The 13497-nt window shown below is 37.0% G+C and overlaps 1 pseudogene; it reads left to right on the forward strand.

Annotated features, from left to right (window-relative positions):
• Window positions 1-218: 218 nt before the first annotated feature.
• LOC124994533 (NK1 transcription factor-related protein 2-like) lies at window positions 219-2932 on the forward strand (annotated as a pseudogene).
• The last annotated feature ends 10565 nt before the right edge of the window (window positions 2933-13497 follow it).

The raw sequence follows: 13497 nt of genomic DNA on the forward strand, positions 1-13497 counted from the left end.
TTTGCTCAGGTTTCAGTGGAAAGTTATTTTATCCATTTAAATAAGAAATAACATGAGTGCTACCACAACTCTTCTTCAAAACAGAAAAAAAAGAAAATATTTCATAAAGCATTTCAGGCCAATCTTCACCATTACCAAAGACAAAGAGAGAGAGAGAGAAACATGAACATAGGTACAAAAATCTTCAGCAAAGTGTCAGCAAAGTGTGGAGTGGAGCAATGAGGATTCTTTCAGGAATTCAAGGTTAGTTCAATGTTTCAAAACCAGTACATGCAAATCAACATGCAGAATAGAAGAAACTCTTATGTCCTTGGGACAGGCAAATACTTTTTAAACATGATGCTAAAATCAACTATAAAATAATTACATTGCTAAATTTTCCTTTCCTGGGGAAAAAAATGAACCATATCAAAGAACCTATCTCCCACTGCATTTTGGAAACTATATGTGGAATCTATGAATAACATAAATCTAAGTACCTCATAAAATTAAATCCTAAAGTATTTGGGCAAGATTTTGCAATTCATTTTAAAATCCAAATATTGAAATAATGATATTTGACTAATTAAATTTCTCCTTGAAGTATCTGTTTATTTCCTAAACTAAATATATGTAAAGTTATTATTATGGAGATAGATAGCAAGATGCAAATGACACATGATTTACAGTTATAAGCATTATTCTGCCTCATATTTGGAGGAAAAATAATCTCATGAAAGAACAAAGCATTTTCTTTTCAGAAAATAAATTAATTGATTTTAGAAAATTTAAATAATGTGTATGGTCAGTGATACACTAATAAAGTATAATACAGGATAGTTAGGAGATACTGAAATTACACTCTATACTTTGGGGTTTTCTCAGGAACTTATAGTTTTGTCAGTTCTTTTAAAGTTCATAGGTTAACACCATGCTGGCAACAACCATGCGTTTAGGTTAGCAACATAATTTAATTAAAGGTGTATCTTATTCCTTGTAGTTTAATGTCTTTTTGTGGAGTAAAAATTTTAAATGAGAACTAGAAGAGTATCTTTGGTTCACTAAAAAATAAAAATTAGTACATTTCAAAGGTTATAAAAAGATCTAAGGAAAGCTAATTTTACTCAATTTCCAGAATTAAGGAGATGCAATTGTTACTTCTGTGGAAACTAGAACATTTGTAAACTATGTTGTTGGTTTGTGGTGAATATATAGTAATTGAGATAATTCATTTTTCTTATTAATATATAACTTCAGTGATCACATTATCTTGTTATGTCTAGTATGGAAGAATGTTCTATGGTGTAATCCAGAGGTTTCAAGCAGCCTCTAGGTGTAATGAGTAATTGACCCAAAAGTCACTTTAAATTTCTCCGAGTTTATTCTGGAATTCTAATTTTTTCTCAGTTACATAAATTTTCTCAAGATGGTCAAAAATGTCATTGAAAATTTTTGAATTTTTCTTGATGTTTTCTACAATATTAGTTACATAACATGCTGTTCAAAAACCATTCTTCCTACGTTAAAAAAAGTTATATTTTTTTAAATGAGGCAAGCTAATTTAAAAACAAACCATAAATAAATAGAAGAAACATCAGTAGAGTAAAGGAAAGGGAACAGGGAGAGAGAAGAGGGGAGGTAAGAGGGAATGAATTGAAACAAATCATATTCCATGCTTGTATAATTATGTCTAAATGAATTCCAATATTATGTATATCTATAATGAAATAATTAAAAACCACTAGAAAATGAACCGATGACAAAAATATTCCAGTTTTCTTTACTTCAATTTATTCCATCAATAAGAATATGCAAATGAAAAAGTAAAAAAATATTTTAATGAAGAAATTAAAAAAGAATTTGCGTTTAAAATAATATCTCGGGAGAGAGCTGCGACTGAACTACAGCCAAGGCAAGCCGGAGCACCACCACCCCCGACCCGGCACCGCCAGGAGGCCCGCGGGCGGCGGGTGTGCAGGTTTGGCAGGACCGCTGGGCCAAGGCGGCTCCCTCCCACCACAAGATCTTCTCGGTCCTGGTCATCTGGATCCGCAGAAGTTCACCCACACTACGCTCCCCGCCGAGCGCCTCACTCCACGGGAAGCCAAGAAAAGGGAGGCTGGGAAGACGCGAGCCCTGGAAACCTAGTCAGACACCGGGAGACCCTTGGAGTCCCCATCAAAATAGGCTTCTAGGGACCGGGAAGACGCTCCACTAAACGCTCTCGAGGTCTTAATCTACTGCGGGCCAAGGTGCCAGTCCGGCGTCCCCACCGGAGGGTTCAGAGGCCGAAGAGGAAGAGGAGGACGCAGAGGACTCGGGACCGGCTCGCGCTCAGATGGACCTCACGCGCTCCCCCGAGGTCGGGGCGGCGGTGTTGGCGGCCGGAGAGCAAAGCAGACGGCGGAGGCGGTCTCACCGGCTGACCCGGCTGGCGCGGTTCCCCGAGGTCCCTGCGCTGGCGCGCTGAGCCCAGCTGCACCAAGCCCGGCGAGCGCGCACCGCTTTCACGGAGCCGCTGGTAGCCTTGGAGAACAAGTTCTGGGCTACGCGCTAGCGTAGCTCGCTTAGTGTGCGAGCGTCTGAACCTGGCGCTGTCACTCAGCCTCCCTGAGACAGACCAAAATCTGGTTCCAGAACCGCAGGACCAAGTGGAAGAAACAGAACCTGGGCGCCGAGGGCGTGGCGCAAGCGGGTGGCGGTGCTCGGCAGTCTGGGACGCCCGGTGCAGCGGCGGGGACATACGGCGACAGCGGCAGGCAGGAGGGAGGCACGGACCACGAGCCCCTGGCACCCTGCCCTCCCAAACTTTCGCATCCTACTCCGCAGCCAACGTCCTTTCCCCGGCCATAGCCATGCCGCCTGCTTCCAGCTTAGGGCCACTGCGGGGAGCCCCTTTGCAACCTTTCTTGGGCCCTCCCACTTGACTCCATCCTACGCCCAGCATCTATGAACCTGTAGTCCCCAGGGCCCCCAGCTTAGCAGGGGTTCACGAGCGATTGGCATCGTGGTGTGGCCCCCCTTCAGAGAGGCGCGGGCGTGCACGGACTGCCCCCTCCTGGTGCACATTTGCCTGTGTACCCCTTCCTTTCCAGCTGTGGAACTCTCCACCAAAGGACGGGGAGAAGCTGCCTGTGGCCTACCTCCAGCGCCCCTTTCCTCTGCACGTAGAGATTACACGCGGATCACAAAGGGGTGGTGGAAGTCTCCGGACACCGAGCTCTTCCTAAAACCTTTACGTTTCTGGACCTTGTTCTTCACTTTCCATCAGGTTTAATTCCGTTCAAGGGCTCTTTTTTAAGAATCACGGTATTCGGAGTTGGGCTAACAAAGGTGCCAGGATGGAAATGGGAGGGAGTTAAGACTACCTGTGCAACAGCTACTGGCACCTAACATATAGTCTTCTAAGAATCCAGTCCACTCGGAGAGGAGTGACTTTCCCTTCTTAAAGTTCAGTGTTTCCCTGGTGATACTTGGTTATTGGCTCAAATCCAGCGTCTTCAAAGTCCTGAACAAAACTGGAGAGAGCTGGGCCCTTGGCGCACACACTATCGCAGTGAAATGGTCTGTTTAAAAAATGCATAAAACGACATCTCTAGGTCTTTATTTAAGATTCGGACTTGGACGCAGTGCCGTTTCTAACAGACCGCATAGGTTATTTTGGGGAGAATGGGTACTTTATTTTTCTGAGCAGGCCAGAAGTCAATGCTAGGAAGAGTTGTGCAGCAGTTGTGGGGAGAGATGTCCCCTGCTTGAAGGAGGAAGAAGGGAGCAAGTTCAGGCCTCAGAATTAAAATTCAACACTAGGCCTGCAAGGTGAAAGCCAGAGCTGGGCAGAGCCCCACAACTCCTGTCCCAAAGCCACCACTCACAGACAGAGCTGCTAGAACTACTTTAGCTTCGCATAGAAAGAGCTGCCTTTACCACTCCTCCTCTGATCTTGGGCAGCAGAGGAGGGAACAATGCTCCACCCACTGGAGACCAGGGCAGGGATGCTAACACACTGCCACAAAGGAACTCAATGTCAGATTAACTGCAGTGAGACCAGTATCTTTCAGAAACCAAAGGTTACTATTCCCAGGACAGTGCTTGAACATGGAACCTCTAGACTGTCTCTGGCATCAGGTTGAGATCTGCATGCTGATGAGGTGGATTTGGATTTCAGCCTGCAACACAGAGAGCTACAATGTTTTTCTGCTTGCACTTTGTAGGCTGTGTGGTCTTTGAGGCTATGACATTGGTGTAATCCAACTTTATCATCAGCCTTGGTGGCCAAGGGACTGTCTTCACCAATAGTTCCTAAAATTTGGCAGCATAGTGCAAAGCAAAACACCTTTTGCTGGGGGTAACACAAAGTAGTAGGCACATGACTTGCCCTAGTCACTCTGTGATAGACTGATGACACCTACAAAGGAATAATAGCTTCCTCTCCCCAGTCAGTTCCCATGAATGAAGCCTATGGAATAGTCAGAGACTCAGGCAGAGAGTGGCTGGTTATATCAGTCTTGAGCAACAAGTTAAATTCAGAGGTAGATAGTTCAGAGTAGTGTGGGGCCTTAGTGCTATGTCAGTGCTTCTTTGGAGAGTGGACTCAGGATTTGACCTGACATTATGGCAATTTGAATCAAAAGTGTGGCATAGGAGCTTGGGACTGATTACTCCCAATTAATTTTGCCCATGACTGAACAGAATTCTTTTCACATCACAGATTGGTGACTGCATGAGGCATACTGAGTTTCAGAGAGAGGCTTGTAAGGACAGACTACACTTTAAGATACTTCCCTAGTTCATGCTCAATAAAATAGCAAATGCAGATTTGTGATGAACCTGAGCTTGAATTGCCATCTTGTGCTGAAACAGCAACAATACAGTAACAGCAGACTCGGAAAACCCAGATATAGGCCACAATCTAGTGCTTAAATAGTGGAAATGACTACAGGTTCAGAGAAAATCGGCATCCTGCTTAGAATTTGTGAAAAGAGGTACAAACACTAAGTTTACAAGGACTAGACTACCTAATCCCTCAATGTTGAGATAAAGTAAAACACCAATAAGTATCAAGAATATTCAGGGAAACATCACTTCATCTAACAGTCAAATAAGCCACCAAAACCAGCTATATAATAGTAACCAACATGCATGAAATTGGGTGGAGAATTTACAACTTTTTTTTTTTACAGGAAACTTAATGAGCTTAAAGAAAACACAGAGAAATGATTTCATACTTTGATGGGGAAACTTAATGAAAAGATTAAAGCAATCTTAAACTACAGAAATCCTGAAAGTGAAAAATACACTCACCAAAATTTAAAAAGCAGAACAGACTAAACAGAAAAAAGAACTAGTAAGCTTGAAGAGAGGCTAGTGAAAATATGAAGTCAAAAAAGAAAAAAAATAGAAAGAGGAATGAAGAAGAATTAAGAAAGTTTATGGGAACTTTGGAGCCGCATTTTAAAAACAAATATTCAGATTATTGGGGTTCAAGAGACTGGAGCATGCTCAAAGGATACACAGTTTCTTCAAAGTAATTAACAGAAAACTCCCTAAACCTAAAGAAAAATACAAATATCCAGTTATATGAAGAAAAAAAGTTTCCAGTTCAATTTACCTCAACCCTGTGTACAACTACGACATCTTATAATCAAGATCTTACATGTGAAAGAGAAGATTCTTGAGGTGTTATGATTTGGATCTGGAATGTGATCCCAAGTGCTGTGTGTTGACAGTATGGACCCCAGTGTGGAAGTGTTCAGAGGTGAGGTCTTTATGAAATGATTGGATCATGAGAACTTTAACCTCATTAGTGGGTTAATACATTAGTAGATTCATAATTTGATGACACTACTGAGAGATCATGGAAACTATAGAAGATGGAACAAGTTAAAGGAAGTGGATCCTTGGGGGCATGCCCTGGAAAGGTATTTTCTTCTGGGCCTTCCTCTCTCTGCTTCCTAGCTGCCATGAGGTGAGCAGCTTTTCTCTACCACATACTTCCACCACGATGCTGGGCAAAGCTCCAGACCCAAAGCATTTGAGCCAACTGAACATGGACAGAGACCTCTAAAACGGTGAATCCTAATAAATCTTTTTCCCTTTAAGTTGTTTTTCTCAGATATTGTAGTCACAGTAATAAAAAACTAACTAGTTAAAAAGGCTACAAGATAAAAAGAACAAATAAACATAAGGGTTTCCCAGTGTTCCTGACAGGAGACTTCTCAGCAAAAGCTTATAAGCCAAAAGAGAGTGGTATCAGATTTTCAAACATTGGAAGGGACAAAACCTGGCCAACTAATAGTACTATACTGAGAAAAGCCATCCTTTAGAAAAGAAGGAGGAAAAAGGACGTTCCCAGACAAACAAGAACTGACAGAATGTATCTCCACCAGGCCTGTCCATACACACACACACACAAAAAAAAAAACCAAAAAATTAAAGGGATTTCTTCAAAGTAAAAAAAAAAAAAAAGAGAGAGAGAGAGAGACCTTACTGAGTAATAAATGATAGGATGGCATACAACTCACTAAAAATTTAGAAGCTCTTCTATGTTAATATAGTATGTAAATCATTCATGTATTTAGGAATAAGACTAAAAACACCAAAAACCTAAAAGTAATATCTATGTTTATGTAATAGGAGATAAGAAATATAAAGAGATTTAAATAAAATGTGACATCAAAAATCAAAATGTGGGGAGAAATGCAGTAACTATGTAACTTATGCAGTTTTTATTAATGTGTTTTCCTTTTTTCTTATCCTTTTTTCTTGTTATATTGCTATTACTTCAAAATAGTTTGTTAAAATTGAAAAATGTGTTTTCAATGAATAAAAAGGCATGATCACAGTAAATCACTTACCAAAAAAGGAGGACTATAAGATAGTGAGAAAGGGGGGAAACAAGGACTATAATAAACTAGAAACTAAGTTACAAAATTGCTATAGCTAGACTTTACCTATTGATGAATACCTTAAATGTAAATGAACATATTTCTCCAATACCTTAAATGTAAATGAACTTATTTCTCCAGTCTCAACTATATTGTTTCACCTTGAATGATATACACAGATTGAAAATGAAGAGGTAGAATAAGATCATCTATGTCAATGGCATAGAAAAATGCAGGGGTAGTCATACATATCTCACATAAAATAGACTTTAAATGCAGTATAATTAGATGAGACAGGTTATTATATAATGATAAGGAGTTCAGTTGAGTAAAAAATAAATAAATAAAAGTGTACACATACACACCCACAGGGAACACTCAAATCTCTGTAGACCTATATGGAAAGATAGATTTCAATACAATAATAACTGGGGACTTTAGTACCACATTTTCAGCATCCAAAACGAATAAACACAGAAATGGCAAAGTTCAATTGCACCCTAGACCAAATAGACCTGATGAGTATCTACAAAGCATTCCATCCAACAGCTGCAGAATCTGCATTCTTCTCATCATCACATGGAACATCCTCTAGATCATTTGATAGACCACAAATCACAAATCAAGGTTTAATAATTTTTTAAAAATCAAAATTATATTGAATTTCTTTTCTGGCAACAATGCAATTCAACTCAAAATAAATAAGAAAAATGGGATTATATAAACACATGGAAATTAAACATTTACTCTCAAACAACAATTGAGTTAAGGAAGAAATTAAGAAGGGAATTTAAAATAAAAGTTCTAAAAACAAATGACAATGGAAATAAAATATACCAAAACTTACAGGATATGGCAAAACAGTACTAAGAGGAAAGTTTATAGTAATTATTTTGAAAAAAGCAGAAAGAGCTCAGATGAAGCTCCTATTACTGCATCTCAAAGAATGAACAAAATTAGAGTAAACCCAGTCCAAAAATAATAGGATGCAGGAAATAATAAAGACAAGAGCAGAAATCAATTAAATAGAAACTAAAAAACAATACAAAAATTATTTTAAAATAAAGAGATGATTCTTTGAAAACATAAAATTGGCAAACACTTAGATAGACTAGTAAAAAGAGAGAAAACTAATAAACAAAATCAGAGATGAAAAGGGATATTATGTTAACACCCCAGAAATAGAAATAAAAATAAATCAGAGATCATTATAAGCAACTATATGGCAACAAATTTGACAACCTAGAAGAAAAGCACAGATTGTTGGACATATGTATCTTATCAAGATTGAATCATGATAAAATAGAAAATACAAACAGACAAATAATGAGGGACAAGATTGAATCAGTAATTTAAAATGTTGTCCATCAAAGAAAAGCTGAGGATAAGAGGTCTTTATTGTTGAGATGTGCCAGGCACTTAAAAATAATTAATACCAGTTATTTTTAAAATATTCAAAAAAAGGAAAGTAAAAGGAGGGGATTCTTTCAAATTCATTCTATGAGGTCATCATTATTCTCATTAAAAATAAATAAATAAAACCAGACAAGGACACAACAGCAAAAAAACTGCAGTCCAATAAATTTGATTAACATAAGTGCAAAAATCCTAAATAAAATACTGGAAGACAAAATGCAAAAACATATTTACAAAGGTTATTAATCATGATCAAGTTCAATTCATCGCAGAAATTTGATGACACAAACTTATTCAAATCAATAGATGACATACAGTAAGTCAACAGAATGAAGGACAAAAAATCATATGATTATCTTAATAGTTTCAGGAAAGGTATTTGATAAAATTCAACATTCCTTCTTGATAAAAATACTAACCAAGTTAGGTGTATTAGTAATGTACCTCAACATAATAAAGGCTAAAATAAACCAACATACAGCATCAAAGTGTATAAGATAACCCTAAAAGTTTTCTAAGACCTTCAAGAAGACAAACATTCCCACTTTTGACACTTTTATTCAACATATTACTGAAAGTACTACAAAAGCAAGTAGGCAAAAGAGAGAAAAATAAAGGGCATCCTAATTGGAAGAGTCAATCACATTGTCCTTGTTAGAAGATGACTTAATTTGATTTTATATTTAGAATACCCCAAAGACTCCACCAAAACACTACACAATATCAATATGTAAGAATGATTAGCTCTGAAATACGTCAATAGTGAATTATCTGAAATAGATGTCAAGAAAACCTCATTTAAAATAGCTACAACACATTAAGTAAAACAGTGCATAGGAATAAATTTATCCAAACATCTAAAAGATGCCCACAATGAGAACTATAAATTGTTAACAGAAGGAATTGAAAAGAAAGAAAATATGGATAAATATCTCATTTATATGGATTGGAAGTACCAATATTGTTAAAATTGTCCATTCTACCCAAATTAATTTACAAATTCAATGTCATTCCTAACAAAATACCAATTATATTCATTCAAGAATTTTTAAAAAATCACAAAATCGGTATGAAATCAGAAAAAAGCTAGCCAAAGCTATCTTTCAAAGAAAGAAAAAAGCAGGGGGTTTTTACTTGACTTCAAAATATTCTACAAAGGTGGAGTAAAAAAAAAAAAACTACATGGTCTTGGCATGAAAACAGACAAATTGAACAATATAAGAAAATAGAGACTCCAAAAATAAATCCAACTACCTACAACCAACTGATTTTCAACAAAGGTGCTAAGTTGATGCATTGGAAAAAGACTCGTCTTTTTAATAAAATGTGCTGGGATAATTGAACATTCATGTGTAGAAGAATGAATCCATTCCTATCTCTCACTGGTTAAAAACATCACCACAAAATGGATTAAAATCTAAAACACAATGCTTGAAACTACAAAAGAAAAAAAAGTGGGGAAATGTTTCAGGACAATTAAATGAGCAAGGAAATTTTGGGGAAAAAAATCTCCAAAGCAAACGCACAGGAAACAAAAGCAAAAATAGACAAATGGTGAGCAAGGGCCAAGGTTCGAATCCCCGGTGTCTCAGAGGAAAAGAAAAAACTCTTGGGGTTGGGGAGATAGCTCAGTTGGTAGAGTGCTTGCCTTGCAAGCACAAGGCCCTGGGTTCAATCCCCAGACCACAAAAAACAAAACAAAACAAAACAACAACAACAACAAAAAATGGAATTGTATCAAACTAAAATGTTCTACATGGTAAAAGGAACACATCAACACACTAAAGAGACAAACTATGAATGAGAGAAAATATTTGCAAACTATATTACATACATATGGCAAGAGTTTAATATCCAGAATAGGTAAAGCCCTAAAATTCTCAACAATAACTGATTAAAAATGGGCAATAGACCTAAATATATATTTCTCTAAGAAAATGTACAAGTGATCAACAGGTCTGTGAAAAAATACTCAGTATCATTAAACACCAGAGAAATACAAATCAAAACCACAATGAGATATTATCCAATAAAAATGACTTATCAAAAGGACAAATGTAACAGTGCTGGTGAAGACATGAAGAAAAAGGAGTCCTTGCACACTGTTGGTGGAAATGTAAACTTATACACCCATTGTGGAAAACAGTGTACAGTTTCCTTTAATAACTAGAATTAGAAATGTTGTTAAAAGGCCATATCACCTTGAGCAATATACAAATTCAATGCAATTCCTATCAAAATACCAATTATGATATTCACAGAACTGCAGAAAAGCAGTCTTGAATTCATTTGGAAAAACAAAAGACCCAGAAAAGCCAAAGTAATTCTAAGCCAAAAAAGTAATAATGGAGGGATCACAATACCTCACTTCAAATCACACTACACAGTTACGGTAACAAAAACTGCATGGTACTGGCATAAAAACACATACCTAAATCAATGGGACAGAAGAAAAGACACAGAGACAAATCCACACATCTAGTCAGCTGGTGCCTGACAAAGGTGCCAAAAACATATATTGGAGAAAGACAGCCTCTTTAACAAATGGTGCTGGGAAAACTGGTAATCTGTTTTTAGAAGAATGAGGTTAGAGCCTTATCTCTCTCACTCTGTAAGAAAAAAAAAAAAAGTTAACTTGAAATTAATCAAAGCTCTAGAAATTAGGCCAGAAACTATGCAACTCCATAAGGAAAACATAGGGTCAACATTCCAGTATACAGGTGCAGACAATGATTTCTTCAATGGGACTTCTAAAACTCAAGAAATGATACAAAGAATTAATAAATAGAAGGGCATTGGATGCAAAAGCTTCTGCATAGCAAATTAAGTATGTGGAGAAAGAAACTACAGAATGGGAGAAAATCTTTGCCAGCTACTCTTCTGACAGATATCCAGAATGTATAAAGAATTCAAAAATTTAACACCAAAAAATACAAATAACTCAATAGTAAGTGGGCAAATGAACATTCCTCAAAAGGAGAAATACAAATGAATAACCAATATATTAAAATGTATTTTAAAATATTCAACGACTGTAGTGGTTAGCGAAATGTAAATCAAAAGTAAACTGAGATTTCATCTCACACCAGTTACAATGGCGAACATCAAGCATAAAAACAGTAATAAATGCTGGAGAGGACATGGAGATAGGAACACTTTTACACTACTAGTACAACCATTCTGGCTGTCAGTATGGAGGTTCTCCAAAACACTAGGAATAGAACCACCATAAGACACTCCTACCTGTACCACTCTTCAGTATTTATCCTTAAGATCAAAGGAACACCACCTATGTTTATAGCAACATGATTTAAAATAACCAAACTATGGGACCAGCATAGGTGTCTGTCAAAGGATGAATTGTTAAAGAATATGGAAATATATGCATAATAAAATTTTATTCATCTATAAAGAAGAATGAAATTATGTCATTTGCAGAAAAATGGATGGAGCTTGAGAACATTATGTTTAAGCAATATAAACCCAATTCATAAAGTCAAGGGTCATATGCTTTCTATCATATGTGGAAGCTAGAGAAGAAAAAGGAAAAGAAAGGTGGGGATATATCCTGAAAATCAAAGGAATATCAGTAGAGTAGAGGAAAAGGACCAGAGGAAGGGAAGAGGAGAGGAAAACAGAAAACACTGGGATATGATATTGGCCAAATAATGTAATACCATGTACATGTACACGTTTATAATAAAAAATTCACCATTATGTATAATTATAATAACACCAATAAAAATATGGAAAAATTATAAATAGGACCACCATATGATCTAGCAATGACACTACTCAGTATATATCCAAAGGAAGTGAAATCAAAATGTCAAAGCAATATCTGCAGTTCCATGCTACCACAGCATTCAGTATTCTGAGTACCCAAAAAGTGAAAACAACCAAAGTGCCCATCAACTTCTAAGAAGATAAAAAATGGGGCATATATACATAATGGAATATTATTCGGTCAAAAAAAATGAAATCTTGCCTTCTGCATCATAGATGACACTGGAGATTACTGTTAAGTGAGATAAACTGGGCACAGAAAGACAAACACTGAATGATTTCACTCATACATGAAATCTAAAAAGTTGATTGTACAAAAGTCAAGGGTAGAATGGTGGCCACCAGAAGTGTTGGGAGAAAGAATTTCTAATATTTTCACCATAAAGATGATAAATGTTTAAGGAGATAGAAATGTAGTTTAAATTTCAAAAATAAAAACTAAAAACATATTAAAATACCTTTCTAAAGCGTGAAGGAGACTGCAAAAAAAAGCAGGAAAATCCCCCAGGAAAGTGGGGGTAGGGGGATTGCAAAACACCCTGATGGAAGTATGTCTGAGGGTTTAGTTAGCTTTTCTGTGTACAAAATATGCAAGAAGAGGTAGAGAGAAGGGCTATGGGCTAAATCTCTTACTTGGGCTATGTGCTGAACAAGAAAAGAAACTGCTCCCCTATAATCTGGGAATCAGAAATATCTTGAGGAAAATAACTGACAGGAAAGACAGGGTCTCGTGGACACCAGATAGGGGATTAATAAACAGATAAGGTCTTCCTGCCTAGTATTTCAGAGGCATTTACATCCCCATGTGTGCTTGTGGCCTGAATGTTTGCACCCCAAACTATCCTTTTGAGATACTTCCATGCATTCTAGGAAAAAATCAGACACATGTCTTCTACTATAGACATGGAGGTGAATGATATCACCTAGGTGGAAAGGTGGAGATCATCTTGGAACCTGGATCTCTCTGTAGAGAAAGTTCCAGCAAATATGAGTGCACAATAGTAAAATCACAAACACAAGAAAACAGGAGGGAATTCAAAACTAATGTGTACACAGTAACTAAATTCTTAGCAATTTTCAGTTAATTCTTTTTTCATGATATTCAGAAATTTTAAATACTGAAGAACCATGTTTATTTTCATGGCAATATTTCTGTAATTAATACTGGTTTAGAATCAGAGAATTGTGTAGAGTGAGGTAGTGGATAATGCAGCATTGTTCAAAGGACACTGATTAATGTGTGTTCCATATTCAAGAGTGATAATAAAAAGACACTAATAAAACCTAGCCTAAATTGTTAAACATATTGTTTAGAAATGCTGGAAGGGAAAGATGTCATTAATACCAGCCCCAAATGGAAAGTCCCACAGTAAACACACACACACACACACACACACACCAAAATTCTAACAAGTTTTGCTGTCCTCATAGA

The sequence above is a fragment of the Sciurus carolinensis genome, chromosome 1 (genome assembly GCF_902686445.1).
Source record: "Sciurus carolinensis chromosome 1, mSciCar1.2, whole genome shotgun sequence".
NCBI classification, from domain to species: Eukaryota; Metazoa; Chordata; class Mammalia; order Rodentia; family Sciuridae; genus Sciurus; species Sciurus carolinensis.